General features: G+C 36.8%; 1 protein-coding gene across 13 annotated transcripts in view; it reads left to right on the top strand.

The window, feature by feature from the left end:
- The window catches only part of CASK (calcium/calmodulin dependent serine protein kinase), a 415968-nt gene that overhangs the window by 112476 nt on the left and 289539 nt on the right, over positions 1-13953 (top strand). The window lies entirely within an intron of this gene.

Raw genomic sequence — 13953 nt, forward strand, 5'->3', positions numbered from 1 at the left:
TATTTCCACCACATATGCAGTTACTTCCTCCACTGAAGTCTTGAGCCCCTCAAAGTCATCCTGAGAGTTGAAATCAACATCTTCCAAACTCCAATTAAAGTTGACATTTTGACTCTTCCCATGAATCACAAATATTCTTAATGGCATCTGGAATGGTGAATCCTTTCCAGAAGGTTTTCCATTTGCTTTGCCCATGAGACACTATCTGTGGCATCTATAGCCTTACAAAATGTTTTTCTTAAATACTAAGACATGAAAATGAAAATTACTCCTTGATCCATGGGCTACAGAGTGGATGTTGTGTTAGTAGACATAAAAACAACATTACAATAAAAAAGTAAATAATAAAAAAAAATTGTAAAAACAAAAACAACATTAATCTCATTGTACATCTCCACCAGAGCTCTTGGGTGACCAGGTGCATTGTCAATGAGCAGTTAATACTTTGAAGGGGATCTCTTTTTTTTTTCTGAGCAGTTGGTCTCAACAGTAGCTTAAAATATTCAGAAAACCATGTTGTAAAGAGATGTGCTGTCATCCAGGCTTTGTTGTTCCATTTATAGAGCACAGGCAGAGTCGATTTAGCATCACTCTTAAGGGCCCTAGGATTTTTGGAATGGTAAATGAGCACTGCCTTCCTCTCAATGTCACCACTTGCATTAGCCCCTAGCAAGAGAGTCAGCCTGTCCTTTGAAACTTTGAAGGCAGGCATTGCCTTTTCCTCCTAGCTGTGAAAGCCCTAGATGGCATCTCTTTCCAATAGAATGCTGTTTCATCTACACTAAAGATCTACTTAGTGTAGCCATGTTCATGAATTAGCTTAATCTTCTGGATAATGTGCTTCAGCTTCTTCATCAGCACTTGCTGCTTCACCTTGCACTTTTATGTGATGGAGATGGGTCCTCTCCTTAAACCTCATGAACCAACCTCTGCTGGCTTCAAACTTATCTTCTGCAGCTTCCTCACCTCTCTCAGCCTTCACAGACTTGAAGAGAATTAGGGCCTTGTTGTGGATTAGGCTTTGGCCAAAGGAAATGTTGTGGCAATAAGGCTGTTTCATATTCTAATCATTCATGTGTTCACTGGAGTAACACTTTGAATTTCCTTCAAGAACTTTTCCTTTGCATTCAAACATCACCAACTGTTTGGTGCAAGAGCCCTAGCACTCAGCCTGTCTAGTCCTTCGGCATGCCTTCCTCACTAAACTTAATCATTTCTAGCTTTTGATTTAAAGTGAGACACTTGTAGGGCCGACCGAGTGGCTCAGTTGGTTAAGAGCTCGCTCAAGAGTGTGAGCTCTGAGCAACAGCGGTTCGAGTCCCAGCCCAAGCTGAGCAGCCGCTGAGCTGCCAACAGGTAGCAGGATGGCTCAGCTAAAAAACAAAAAATTAAAAACTAAAGTGAGAGACTTGTGACTCTTTCACTTGAACACTCAGAGTGCATTATAGGGTTATTAATTGGCCTAATTTCAATATTTTTGTGCCCTAGGGAATAGAGAAGCCCAAGGAGAGGGAGAGAGACAGGGAAGGTTCAGTCTGTGGAACCGTCAGAACACACACAACATTTATCAGTTAAATTTGCCATCTTATGTGGGTACAGTTCATGGTGACCCAAAACAATTAAAATAGTAACATCAAAGATCACTGATCACAGACCACCATAATATATATATATTAATAATGAGAGAGTTTGAAATGTCACAATTACCAAAATGTGACACAGAGACATGAAGTGAGCAAATGCTGTTGGAAAATGGCTCAATGCAGGTTTGCCACAAAGCTTCAATTTGTAAAAAACGCAATGTCTGAGGAGTACAATAAAGCAAAGCACAGTATTACGAAGTGTCCCTGTATGAGGAAGGAGGAAGACCTAGGAGAAGTAGAGAATCTTAAAGTTTGGTTAATAAGCATCTTGTTCTGATTCATCAGTGGGGACAAGCAGTTCCTCTAAATCACTTATGAGACAAAGAATGGGAATTCAGAGGGTCTGTCTGGCCTTATCATGAGTTAACAAGGTGGGTAGACATTTGTGAGTGTTTTTTATGTTGTCTGTGGAAGGTGTTTCCTTGCAGTAAGCTCTTTTCTGGAGCACAAAGGGTGTGGTGATTTCTTAACCTTAGCTGTTTTCCAGGATCGGAGGGCTCTGCTAAAATTCAATATTTGCACAGGTGAGGGCTTTAGAGAGTCATTTATATTCAGTATCCAGTTCTTATATTCCTAATTTACGAATATTACTGTGCCTGGTTTTCTTTGGCAATGAATAGTTTTGAATGTTAGCAAAATTTTATGCATACTGAATACAACTTTTAACAAAGTTAATGCTCAGTAATATGAAGGGGATACAAAGAAACATAAGAGGCAAGTTGCCCCCTTGAATTTTAAAACATCTTAGGAATAGTATGAAAGTTGCAGACTTATAATGATAACTTGTATTACCTGCTAATGAATAGAAGTCTAAATCAAATTGTCCATGAGAAAGGAAAGGGGACAGGATGAAAACTAATATTTCACTCTTTAACAGACACTGTTCAAACTGGGTCCAGGTGCTCCTAGGTATTCACAAAGACTTCTAAGCAATATCAGGCATGGATAGTTTTTAGGAAACCAATTTCCTTAAACCAATTTCAATTCTTATCTTCTATGTGTTTTCTTTCTAAAGTTGATAATGCCCAAGAAAATGCCTGTAGTGGACATGCAGGTTCTCCTTTCTCATATTCCCTTTCACAATTTTCTCTTCTCTCACTATACAATGGAACTTCCTCTCACCCATCCAGAATCTTACTGTGGTATGTTATAAGAGGTGTTACAATATGTACAGAAACCTCCAGGATGCCAAATAGAGGGACAGTTTGAAAATTGGCGTCAGTGTTGAGAAAGTGACTCTGAAAGACCAGGTATCACATACTTTTTCAAGTCAGATTGATTCTTGCTTTGCTTTCAACAAAGTTAATGGAACTTATCAACTTGTTAGCTGATGGATCATTAAAAATATTTTAAGACATGATGCAGTTTGTGACATATAATTCAGAAGTGTGCTTTAACCTCATCGCAATGAGTGAAAGAAGCCAGGCATAAAAAGCTAACTATCCTATGATCCCATTTATTTAAAGTACAAAAACAGCATAACTAATTTGAAATCAAAATAGAACCTACCTTGGGGGAGAAGGCAGTGACTAGGAGGTAGCGCCACAGGGGCTTCTGAGATGCTGGTGATGTTCTATTTCTTGATATGAGTGTTGGTTGTGTGGGTGAGTTCACTGAAAATTCATCAAGCTGTACATTTATGATGTATGTACAAAGAATAGGTATACATTGTCCGAAGGGAAAGAGAATAGAGCAGTTTTATTTTGTCAGCTAATGTGGTCAGAGATAAAGATTTGTCTAGACTATTTAGATATTTTCATTTTGCTTAGTGGGGGTCTGGTTTGTTCACAGAAGTATTTAGTTAGTCTTCGGATGGGGAAGGCTCATTAGATACCTGTTCTGTGCAGAATGCTAAGCATTAAGTTGAGTGTAGATAAGAACAAAACATAGATACCTTTAAATCTAGTAATCCAGACAGAGGATCCTCATCCTTGATAGTAAGTAGTATGGAGGGAAAGCAAATCAGGACATAGATGAGATTTGTTTTATCTTTGCTGGATATTTAGGAATAATGACAGAAGGCATTTTGTAAGAAGTATATTTCTGAAATACTTTGGAAAGCATTCCACTAGTCTATTTGAACTGGCCTTGCATTGTCTGCAGTGTTTGCCTTTATCTTGGCTTGCTTGTATTTCCTCCCAATCAATAGGGTAGATTTTATCTATTTTGTTTACTCTTCAGAAATACCTACTAGGGAATTTGAAGACTACTGTTTGAGGAATGGTTTCCAAATTAATCAGTTTTTAGTGCAATCAGTAAGCAATGCGGGCTTTCTGAGAAAGCTTTGCCAGTTTGTTTCTATAATGTGTACAAATTTTTTAACACTTCTAATATATGAACAAAAATGTTACCAAGTTTTTTCTGTATCCTCACCTTAATTATTTGTTCATCCAATGATTTTTTTTTACAGAACTTTGGAAACTAACCTTTTATCTTTTTAATATCATCTTCTCCCCTCTTGTCATTTGAAAACATCGGTCTTTTGCACAAGACTAAGTAGAGTACATTACTATCCTGTTGAGTTCTTATTCAATTCAAGGAGAATCTGAGATTGTTAAATACTAAGTGGGCTATAGCTAAAGGTTTTACAATTATTTTACAGATCCATTGTAGTAGGAAAAGCATGGGTAGAATTCCAAATCTACCCTGTGTGATGTGACCTTAAGTTCCATAAATCTCAGCTTTCCTATATGTCAAATAATGATAATAATACTGTCCTCACAGAGCTGGTGCAAAGATTAAGGATGGTGATACCTGTGAAGCACCTAAGCTCATGTTTAGCACTTCGTAGGTGGGCCATGATTTCCCTATCTTGAGATTCGTCCTAGGTTCATCCTGGAGCTATCTTCATCTTGCCCACCGCAATCCCATCTCTCCAATTTCCATTTATTTATTTCAATTATTTCATCTTCCTCATTTAAAAAAAAAAGATTTTATTGGGTAATTGGGGGAGGGGAACAGCATTGGGGAATCGGGGAAAGGGTACACACAAGTTGCTGTCCTTTTTTGTTCTTCAGTCTAGTTGTGGAGGACGTTGCTTCACTGGCCTGTGTTGATATTGTGATCATTGCACTCTTTCCGGGTGAGGCAGATTGGTCACCGGCCACTGGACGGCCACTCACAGTGGCTCTTGGCAGCTCATGCAGGCGGTCGGCCGCTCACGTTAGCTGCCAGCCAGTTGCAGTAGCTCACGGCAGCCCACTGCAGCTTCACTGCAGCCTACGCTGTTGCCGGCGACTCACAGCAGCCCAGCTGTAGGTTGAGCTGTTGTTCACCATCTTAGCTGTAGAGGGCGCAGCGTCACTGGTCCTAATGTGGGATCTGAACCAGGGCCCTGCTACTCAGAGCTGGCATCCCAAGCCAACTCTTAACCAACGCGCCACTCGGCTGGCCCTCATCTTCCTCTTTTTAAAGATAATGCTACAGTTTTTCTAGGCTTTGACAAGACATGACTTTGCTTCTAATATTGTTAGACAAAAACAAACTTCCAAAACAAGTTTTTTAAATAAAAAAAGCTAACAAACAGCGTCATGAAAATTATTATCTTTTTTCAAACTCTACCCCCAGGGTGGCTGATAAGATAAATTTTCCACTCATAAGTCTGAAATGTTTGTTTATTAAGGACTGCTGATTTAGGGAGAATGGGCCCTTTTATGTTCTGGCTTACCGTATGTTGACTACATCTGGCTAGTTTACTAATTGAAACCCCTCTTTTGTCTAGTGTATATTTTGTGACTCATATTTAGTTTAAAGGCATTTTCATGTTTATTTTTTCTTAAGATTTCTCTCAGGATTTAAAAAAATTTTTTATTAAATTTATTGGGGTGACATTGGTTAGAAAAATTGTTTGGGTTCAGGTGTACATTTCTATAATACATCATTTATATATACCATTATGTGTTCCACCCAGACTGAGATAATCAAGTGAGTTTCCCTCTCCCATTTAGATTTTACACAGTGGCTACTTTCTGTTGGAATTTTCTCTCAAGATAGTCAAAGTAAATGCACTACAACTTTTTTTTTGCCTTAATATATTGTTAATGCTTCAGTAAAGAGGAATTAATAACAGTTTTACTACTGTATATTTAAAAACAATGGAAATTTATCAGGAGATCCTATGAAATAATTAATAATTATTAATATTCAGCAAGAATAATTAAAGGTAAAATTTTTAAGTGAAATTTGTCAACTATTAAGCTAGCCATCCACAAATTCTAATATTTTAAAACTAATCTCAACCAAAGGCGAGAGTGGCATGCTAACACAGACCTGGGTAATATATTAAGGAAAACGCTCCATCAGGCTCACAAGGAAACTGGCACAGTTTCATTTCCACTATATCTTACTGGTCAGACAAGCCATAGAGCCCACTGGGATTGAAAGGGAGGGGACATAGATACCACCTGTGAATGGGAGAGATAACTAAAAATTTCTGGCCATATTTAATCTGCCACACCAAGTAATTATTAAATTTAAACTTCGTTGCCTTACTGTTTGAGTGAGGTTGTAGTAGCTGGTGCTACTCCATTCCAAAGGAGTACTAAACTTCTACCATAGGATCAAATGTTCTCATTAAGTACCAATTCAAGACACATTTGACAGCAGTGAATAATTTGTGAATAGGAGACTAAAATAAGGACATATTGTGTTCTACAATTAGAAAGAGACTATTTAAGATCTAGTCTGGCACTGTTTATTAAAACTGAATTTTAATATTTTTGTAATCAAAAGATAGGAATTATTTTAGGCAGGCTGTTTTTTATAATATGGTTTTGGTATTATTTTCAGAAGAATAACATAAGGAAACAGGTAGTGAGTACCTTTTGAGCTGTAAAGTGTTTTTCATTTTTAGTAAGAGTTTTAGGTCTGTAAAACAATATGGAAGAGCGTATATCATCTGTCTCTCAACCAGTGGTCGAGTGGCCACCTGAAGGCTCAAGAGTCCTGTAACATGTCATAAAATTCTCATGCAGGGAAATCCTTAGAGCTGAGTGCAGAGCTAGTTTGATTTCATCAGAATAGGCAGGTATATATTGATTAACTAAAAATTCATGCAATGAAGCATACTTGCTGTTGTTGGTTTTATAATACATTTTAAATGTTTGATTCTAAAACAAAGAAAAATTCTAAAACTAATGTCTCTTTTTCCTTTGATTCTACATGTGACCAGTTTAATTTCTGTAATTCCAGACAATCAAAGAATTTGCTTGTATCTACAGTGAGTATTTTATCACTAACCTGGTCACATCAAAGGGCTCTTAGAGCCCAGTCAGAACAGTTTTGGTTTTTTTGTGTGTGTGTTGTTTTTTTTCTGGCTGAGGGTGGTGTATTAATCAGGTCCCAGTCAGGAGACAGAAATCAAACAGCAATTTGAACATTAGGTTTAATATAAAGAATTATTACCAAGAAATTGTAATAGTGGGAAATTGAGTAGTCAGAATTAGAGAACTCTGAAAAATACAGGAATAGCAGACATAGGGAACAGCCACTACCCCAAGGGCTGAGATAGAACACTCCAGGAAGATGGTTGGCCTCCCTCCTAGTAGGGCAGAAATCCAAACTTTATTGGAGAGGGCATGACCAGGGCTGACCCAATCACAGAGAAGTTCACTGAGGCACCGTGCTGGTGGGACTTGCAAATCTGTCCTCTGGAGTCCAGGGGAAGCCGTCCTTAGGGAGATGCCTCACCTCTGAACTTGTGGCAAGCTGACCAAGGGGGTACTGGGGAAAGCTGTTTACAGGAGGCTGCCCACCAGTAGCACTCTGCTGAAAAGCTGCCTGGGGGTTGTTTCCAGGGGAAGCTGGTCACAGGGAGAGTGCTCTACCAGCAACAAAGCCACCTGCCCAAGGAAAGGTGCCACATGCTGCTGGCCATTGGGTGCTGCAGATAAACTGTGCACTGCAGGAGCCTGATGAGAAAAACATACTGGAACCAGGAGGTCAAACATCTTTCTTCTGTAGAGCCCCCTACTGATAATGTTTCATTTTGTATCAGCTGGAAAAATATTTAGAGTCCAGCTCCAGTAGTGCAGGGCAGACAATGAAGGATGGATTTGGAGCTGAGAGACAATAGATTGATGGGAATGGAGTGTCTTAACAGTGAATATAGTGTTGATGAGCTATTATAACAAGCAACCCCAGCTGTAATACTTGGCAATGCTTTTCTTTTGCTTTGCTTTTTCTCCTATTTATTATTCCCTCTAAATGATTAGTAACTAAATATTATAGATTATTTCAAAGTAGAATTTTTAGTACTGATTTTCATCACGTCAGCAAAATTAAATTTTAAAAATCAAATTCTGTCTGAAAAATCATCCACTTAGAATAGAGCCATGATTTGGTTTAGAATATTGGATTGTTCTATGTTGCATATTGCTCGTATGATATTTGGATTTCACACATTAACCTAAATAGATTGTGTAGAATAATATTGAATGTCAAGATGAGTTTTGATGAAAGCATTATTACCCTGTATGTTAAAGTCAAAGCTACAATGTTTCTCGGAAAATAAAGTGAGTTTAAAGTATGAGGAAGGGGGTATGATTAGATGGAACTCTTCAGTACTGTGCATCACATAAATGCTAACAGACACACTGTGGAGTAGTGCCACTAATTGGTCTATTATTAGGACTAATTTATGTTATCATTTTTAATAACATGAATCTTGTACCTTTCTCTCTCTTTTTCATTCCCACTTATCAGTGCCTCAATCAGGCCCTAATCTTCTCATTGCCCAATTACTGCAAGAATCTTCTTACTGAGTACTCCCCAGTCCCACACCACCTCTAATTCATCCTGCTCACTACTGCCATTTTTATCTTCCTTAATTACTACTTGCATCATTTTTCCCAATCTTGGAAACATATAATGAAAAATGATTCTCTGTGTTGCCTTATTGCCTTAGGATTGAAGTTAAATTTTGTTGTCTGATTTTCTGTTGGTTCTTTGGTATCTAGACCCACTTTACCAGGACAGTCTTATTTCCCCCCTTACTTCCCAACATGAATCCTTTGTTAGATTTATTTAATATAACTTTATTAACTGCTTACTATATGTCAAATACTGAGAAGACAAAAATGAACCTACCCTAAAGGAGGTCACAATGCAGTCAGGGAGGCATGCATATAAAAATAATTAATGTGACAGTGTGCAGAAGGCAAAATAATGCTCACCCACTTTCAAAAGTCAAAAGGGACTTTGCAGATGTGATTAAGGATCTTGAGATAGGGAGATTATTGTGAAAGACGCTGGATAAGAAGGGAGAACCATCTAGGAAGTGGCAGTGCTCCACACAAGAGATAGGTGCCTGAATTAAAGCTTTGGCAGTAGTCCTGGATGGAGAAGAGGTACTAAATAGAGTAAATAGTAAGAAGACTCAGTCAATAGGACTTGGTGGTGTATGGCTTAAGAAAAAGGAACATTCTAGGAAATGTCCACATTTTGGTTCATGTGACTAGTTGGATAGCAGTGATCATCAGTAGGCAGTTAGATATTTTAGTCTACAGCTTAAGACCAAGATCTGAGCAAAAGAGAAAAGATTTGAGAATCATCATCATGTAGGTAACAGATGAAATCCCAGAAATACATATGATTGCTTAAAGACAGGCATTAAAGGACCACAATGAAAATAAAATGCAGTCAAGTTCAGGATCTTGAGGAACACTTACTTTAAAGAAAGGATGGGCTGAGAAAAAAGAACCACGAGGGAAAGAGAGAAATAGGAAAATTATCATCAGATAATGCTGTCACAGAAGCTGAGAGAGAAGATTTTCTGTGGTTTTAAGGTGCTACAAAGAGGCCAAATGAGGGAATAACTGTGATGTCCATGGAATTTGGCAACATGGAAATCAGTGGGATTCTTGGGCAGTTTCTGTGTTGTGATGGGGATAGAAGCCAGAATGTAGTAGACTGAGGAAGGAATGGGTAGTGAGAAAGTGGGGAAAGTAAACATAGAATAATTTTCAAGACGCTAGACTAAGAAGAGGAGAGACAGTGGTAGGTGCAAGGACATGTGGAATAGGAGTGGAGTGTAAAATGGAAGGGATTTCAGCATCTTTTTATGCTGGGGGGAAAGAGCTAGTAGAAAGGAAAAGGAGGTACTGATGGAGTGAGGTCTTTGATAGGCAGCAGGTGGAAGATGGGTCTAAATCATAGATGGAAGGTGGACTCCTCTTCCACCAAGACACTGTATTCCAGGGTACAGATAGAGCTGAGTCTTGCAGGCAAGAGGAGGAAGCAAAGGACATCCTTCAGCTGATGGTTGATTTTCTTGGTGAAGTAGAAAGCAGGGCCACCTGGTGAAAGTAGCCATGGTGGTAGAGAGTAGAGATGAGCTTGTAACGGCATTTCACAAGAATGAAAGGGAGATACAAGTAGTGCTAGGCTGCATCAAGGCCCAGTTGAGACTGGATGCAAGGAGTTTGTAGCAGTACTCATCTACATACTGATAGGATTTCCCTCAGCAGTACTAATTAGCATACAGTTTAGAAGATGAGAATTGTATGGGTAGAGTATGCCAGAGTGGGAGGTACTACACATAGCAGATATGACGGATGAAGAAATCTAGAGAGCTGAAAGTAATGGCAAGAAAAAAGACCATGGAACTGGATGGGGAAAAAAGATTTCAAAGGTACAACAAAAATGGTCTAGTTGGTCGTCTAGTCATCAGTCACAATAGCTGTGGTGATACCACTGTTAGAGGAACTATAGTGCCATGAGTAAGAACAAGGGAGTTAATTTCAGGAAGACTTGAGTTCAGATTTCACCTTGTGAAAGCTACTTGACTTTTAAGCAAGCTTGAAGTTTTACGTGGTAAATGGTCAAGAAATGTTTAAAAATAAAGTAATATGTCAAGAAATGGAAAGGCACAATATGACATATCATTAGAGATATCATTCTAGAACAAACAAACAAAATCGAGAATGCATTTTCATTTAGGGCAAATAGCCAGTTTTGATCAGGACATTTTACTTCACTATATAATATCCTAGGTACCATGGCTACATAACAAATTATCCCAAAATTAGTGGCATAAAACAACTATTTAATATGCTCACAGTTTCTGAGGGTCATTAATTTGGACAGAGCACAGCAAGAATATTTTCCCTGTTCCATGCTGTTGGGCATGGGCTAAGGGCTGAATTCATTTGCAGGCTCACTCACTCACATGTCTGGCAGTTGATGATGGCTGTTGACCAAGATACCTTAGTTGGGACTCTTAGCTATACTTCACATGGCCTCTTCATGTTGAGAGGCTTCCTCACAGCATGGCAGGTGAGTTCCAAGGATGAATTTTGAGAGAGGAAATAGAAAGAGAGGGAGAGGGAGGGAGAGGGAGAGGGAGAGAGGGAGAGGACGAGCACCAACTTGAAGTCATCATCCTCAATGATCTAGAGTAGACTCAAAAGAATAGGAAATACACTGTGTCTTGATGGAGAATGACATGCTCCTAAAAGAGCACATGGTATTGGAAATATTGCTGTGGCAAATTTTGGAAAATATAGTCTGTCAAATTTTTTTTTCAAAATTAGATAAAAATTTTAAAACTAATTTTACTGAGGTATATTTACTAACATACAGTATAATGCACCTATCTTAACAGTTCAATGAGTTTTATCCAATATACACTTCTATGTAACCAGCACCACAATTGAAATAAATAATATATGTGTGTGTGTGTGTGTGTGTATACACACACACACACTCTTACACAGTGGAAATTTCACAAACTTAATTGTCCGACCTTGTGTGTGTGTGTGTGTGTGTGTGTGTGTGTGTGTGTGTGTGTATAATTGAAGGGTGTGTCTTCTTTGTATTAGATTGTATTAAGGAGTTCTTTATATATTCTGGATATACTTACTTTCCTTAAATATACCTATATATAGCAAATATGTATATAGCAAATATTTTCGCCCAGTTTGTGGCTTTCCATTTCATATGTTTGATGGAATCTTTTAAAGAGCAGAGGTATTTAATTTTGATGATGTCCAGTTTACCTTTTTTTTTCTTTCATGGTTCATGGTTTTTATATCTTAAATTTTTACCTACATCAAATTTGTGAAGATTTTCTTCTACATTTTCTTGTAGAATTGTAGTTTCAGCTATTATTCTAGGTTTATGATCCATTTTGACCTAATAGTTGTGTATGGTATAAAGTAAGAGTTGAGATTTATTGATAGCCAGTTATTCCAGCAGCATTTTGTTGAAAAAGCTTCCCTTTCCCTATTGAGTTACTTTGGCACCTTTACCAAAAGTAATGTGTTGGCTATTTCTGCATTTTCTATTCTGATTGATATGTCTATATCAGACCCAGTGTCTAGATTACTCTATATTACATTTTAAAATCCGGTAGCCTAAATCTTACATTTCTTTTAAAAAGCATTGAGGCTATTCTGGGTCATTTACATTTACCTAAAAAATGAGTAAGTTTGTCAATCTCTGCAAAAAAGCATAAGATTTTGGTTGGGGTTACTTTGAATTAATATATAAGTTTGAGGAGACTGGAAATCTTATGTCTTCCAATCCATGAACATAGTATATTTCTCCATTTATGAAGGTGTTTACTTTCACTTTACAATGTTTTTATAGTTTAAGAGTGCATATTACGTTAAATTTATTTTTAGGACCTCATGGTTTTTGGGGTTTTTTAAATTTGTTTTTTAGTATATTAGTTTCAGATGTACAAAACAACATAATGATTAGACATTTACACCCCTCACAAAGTGATAGGACTTCATGTTTTTTTGATGTCATAGTAACTGGTATTAATTTAAAATTTTTTGTTCTACAGTTATTGATAGCATATAGAAATATAATTGATTCTTGTATATTGATCTTATATTCAGCATCCTGCTAACTTAACTTTTTAATTTGAGTAGCTTCTTTAAAGAATTTCTTAGAATTTTCTATTTGCATATTATATATTATGTCATCTGCAAAAAAAAAAAAGACCCTTTTAAGTTTTTTCCATTCTGTATGTCTTTAGTTTCTTTCTCTTAATGCCCTGGCTAGGAAATTTTGTTAAATGATCTTGTGGGGAAAGCATTCAGTCTTTCATCATGTATGATGTTAGCTGTAGGTTTTTCATAAATGCTTTTTTATTAGGTTCAGGAATTTTTCTCTTTTTAATTTGTTGAAATTTTTATCAAGGACAGGCATTGAATTCCTTAAAATGCTTGTTTTTCATTTTTTAGATTTTTATATGCTTCTTTTTTCTGTTACTTACATTGATTTTTGAATGCTAAAACAATCTCTTATTCCTAGGATAAACCCCACTTGATTATGGTGTATTAGGCTTTATATATTGATGGAGTCAATATATTAATATTTTTTAAGGATTTTTGCATCAGTGTTTATGAAGGATATTGTTTTCTAGCTTTTAAAGTATTTATTGGCTTTGATATGTAGAATCGGGTTACACTGGTCTTGTATTAACTCCTTTATCCTCTATTTCCTTGAAAAGTTTGTGTTAAATTGGTATTACTTTAATGTATGTTATAATCCACCAGTGAAGCCATTTGGTTCTGGGATTTTCTTTGTGGGAAATTTTTAAGTTATATATTCAATTACTGTAATAGATATAGGGCTATTCAGATTTTTGTAATTTTGTCAGTTTAAGTCATTTTCAGGAATTTGACAATTTCATTTTATTTGTTGGATTTATTGATATATCTTGTTTATAGTATTACAGTTTTCCTGTCTTGACAGATCTGTAATATCTCCTCTTTCCTTCCCAATATTGATAATTTGTGTCTCCTCTCTTCTTCCTTGATCAGTTTAGCCAGGGGGTTATTATTTTATTGATCTTCACAAAGAACAAGCTTTTGGTATCATTAACTTTATTGTTTGTTTTCTGGGTCATTAACTGTGTTTCTTTTCCTATTTGCTTTGGGTTTAATTTTCTGTTTTTGTGTCTTCTGAGATGAAAACTTAAATCTTTGACTTCAAGCTTCTTTTAAAATATCTTCTAATATAAGCATATAAAGGTGTAAATTTCGGTCTTAAAAATTCTTTTAGCTGTACCCTATAATTTTTTCTCTTTATTATGAAGACCAAAATATTTTCTAATTTCCCTAGTGCTATCTTCTTTGTCCTGTGGGTTACTTTGCAGTATTTTTTGAATTTACAGATAATTGTGGCTCTTTTAGATATCCTATTATTATTGCTGTCAGTCTTTCTAAATTTATTAAGACTGTTTAATGCCTCTGCAAACGGTCCATCTTGGTGAATGTTCCATGTATTCTTGGAAAGAATGTGTATTCTGTTCTTATGTGTGGTAGCTTTTGATATAATGTCTGTTAGGTCTGGTTGG

Source organism: Hipposideros armiger, unplaced genomic scaffold (genome assembly GCF_001890085.2).
Source record: "Hipposideros armiger isolate ML-2016 unplaced genomic scaffold, ASM189008v1 scaffold_7, whole genome shotgun sequence".
In the NCBI taxonomy this organism is placed as follows: Eukaryota; Metazoa; Chordata; class Mammalia; order Chiroptera; family Hipposideridae; genus Hipposideros; species Hipposideros armiger.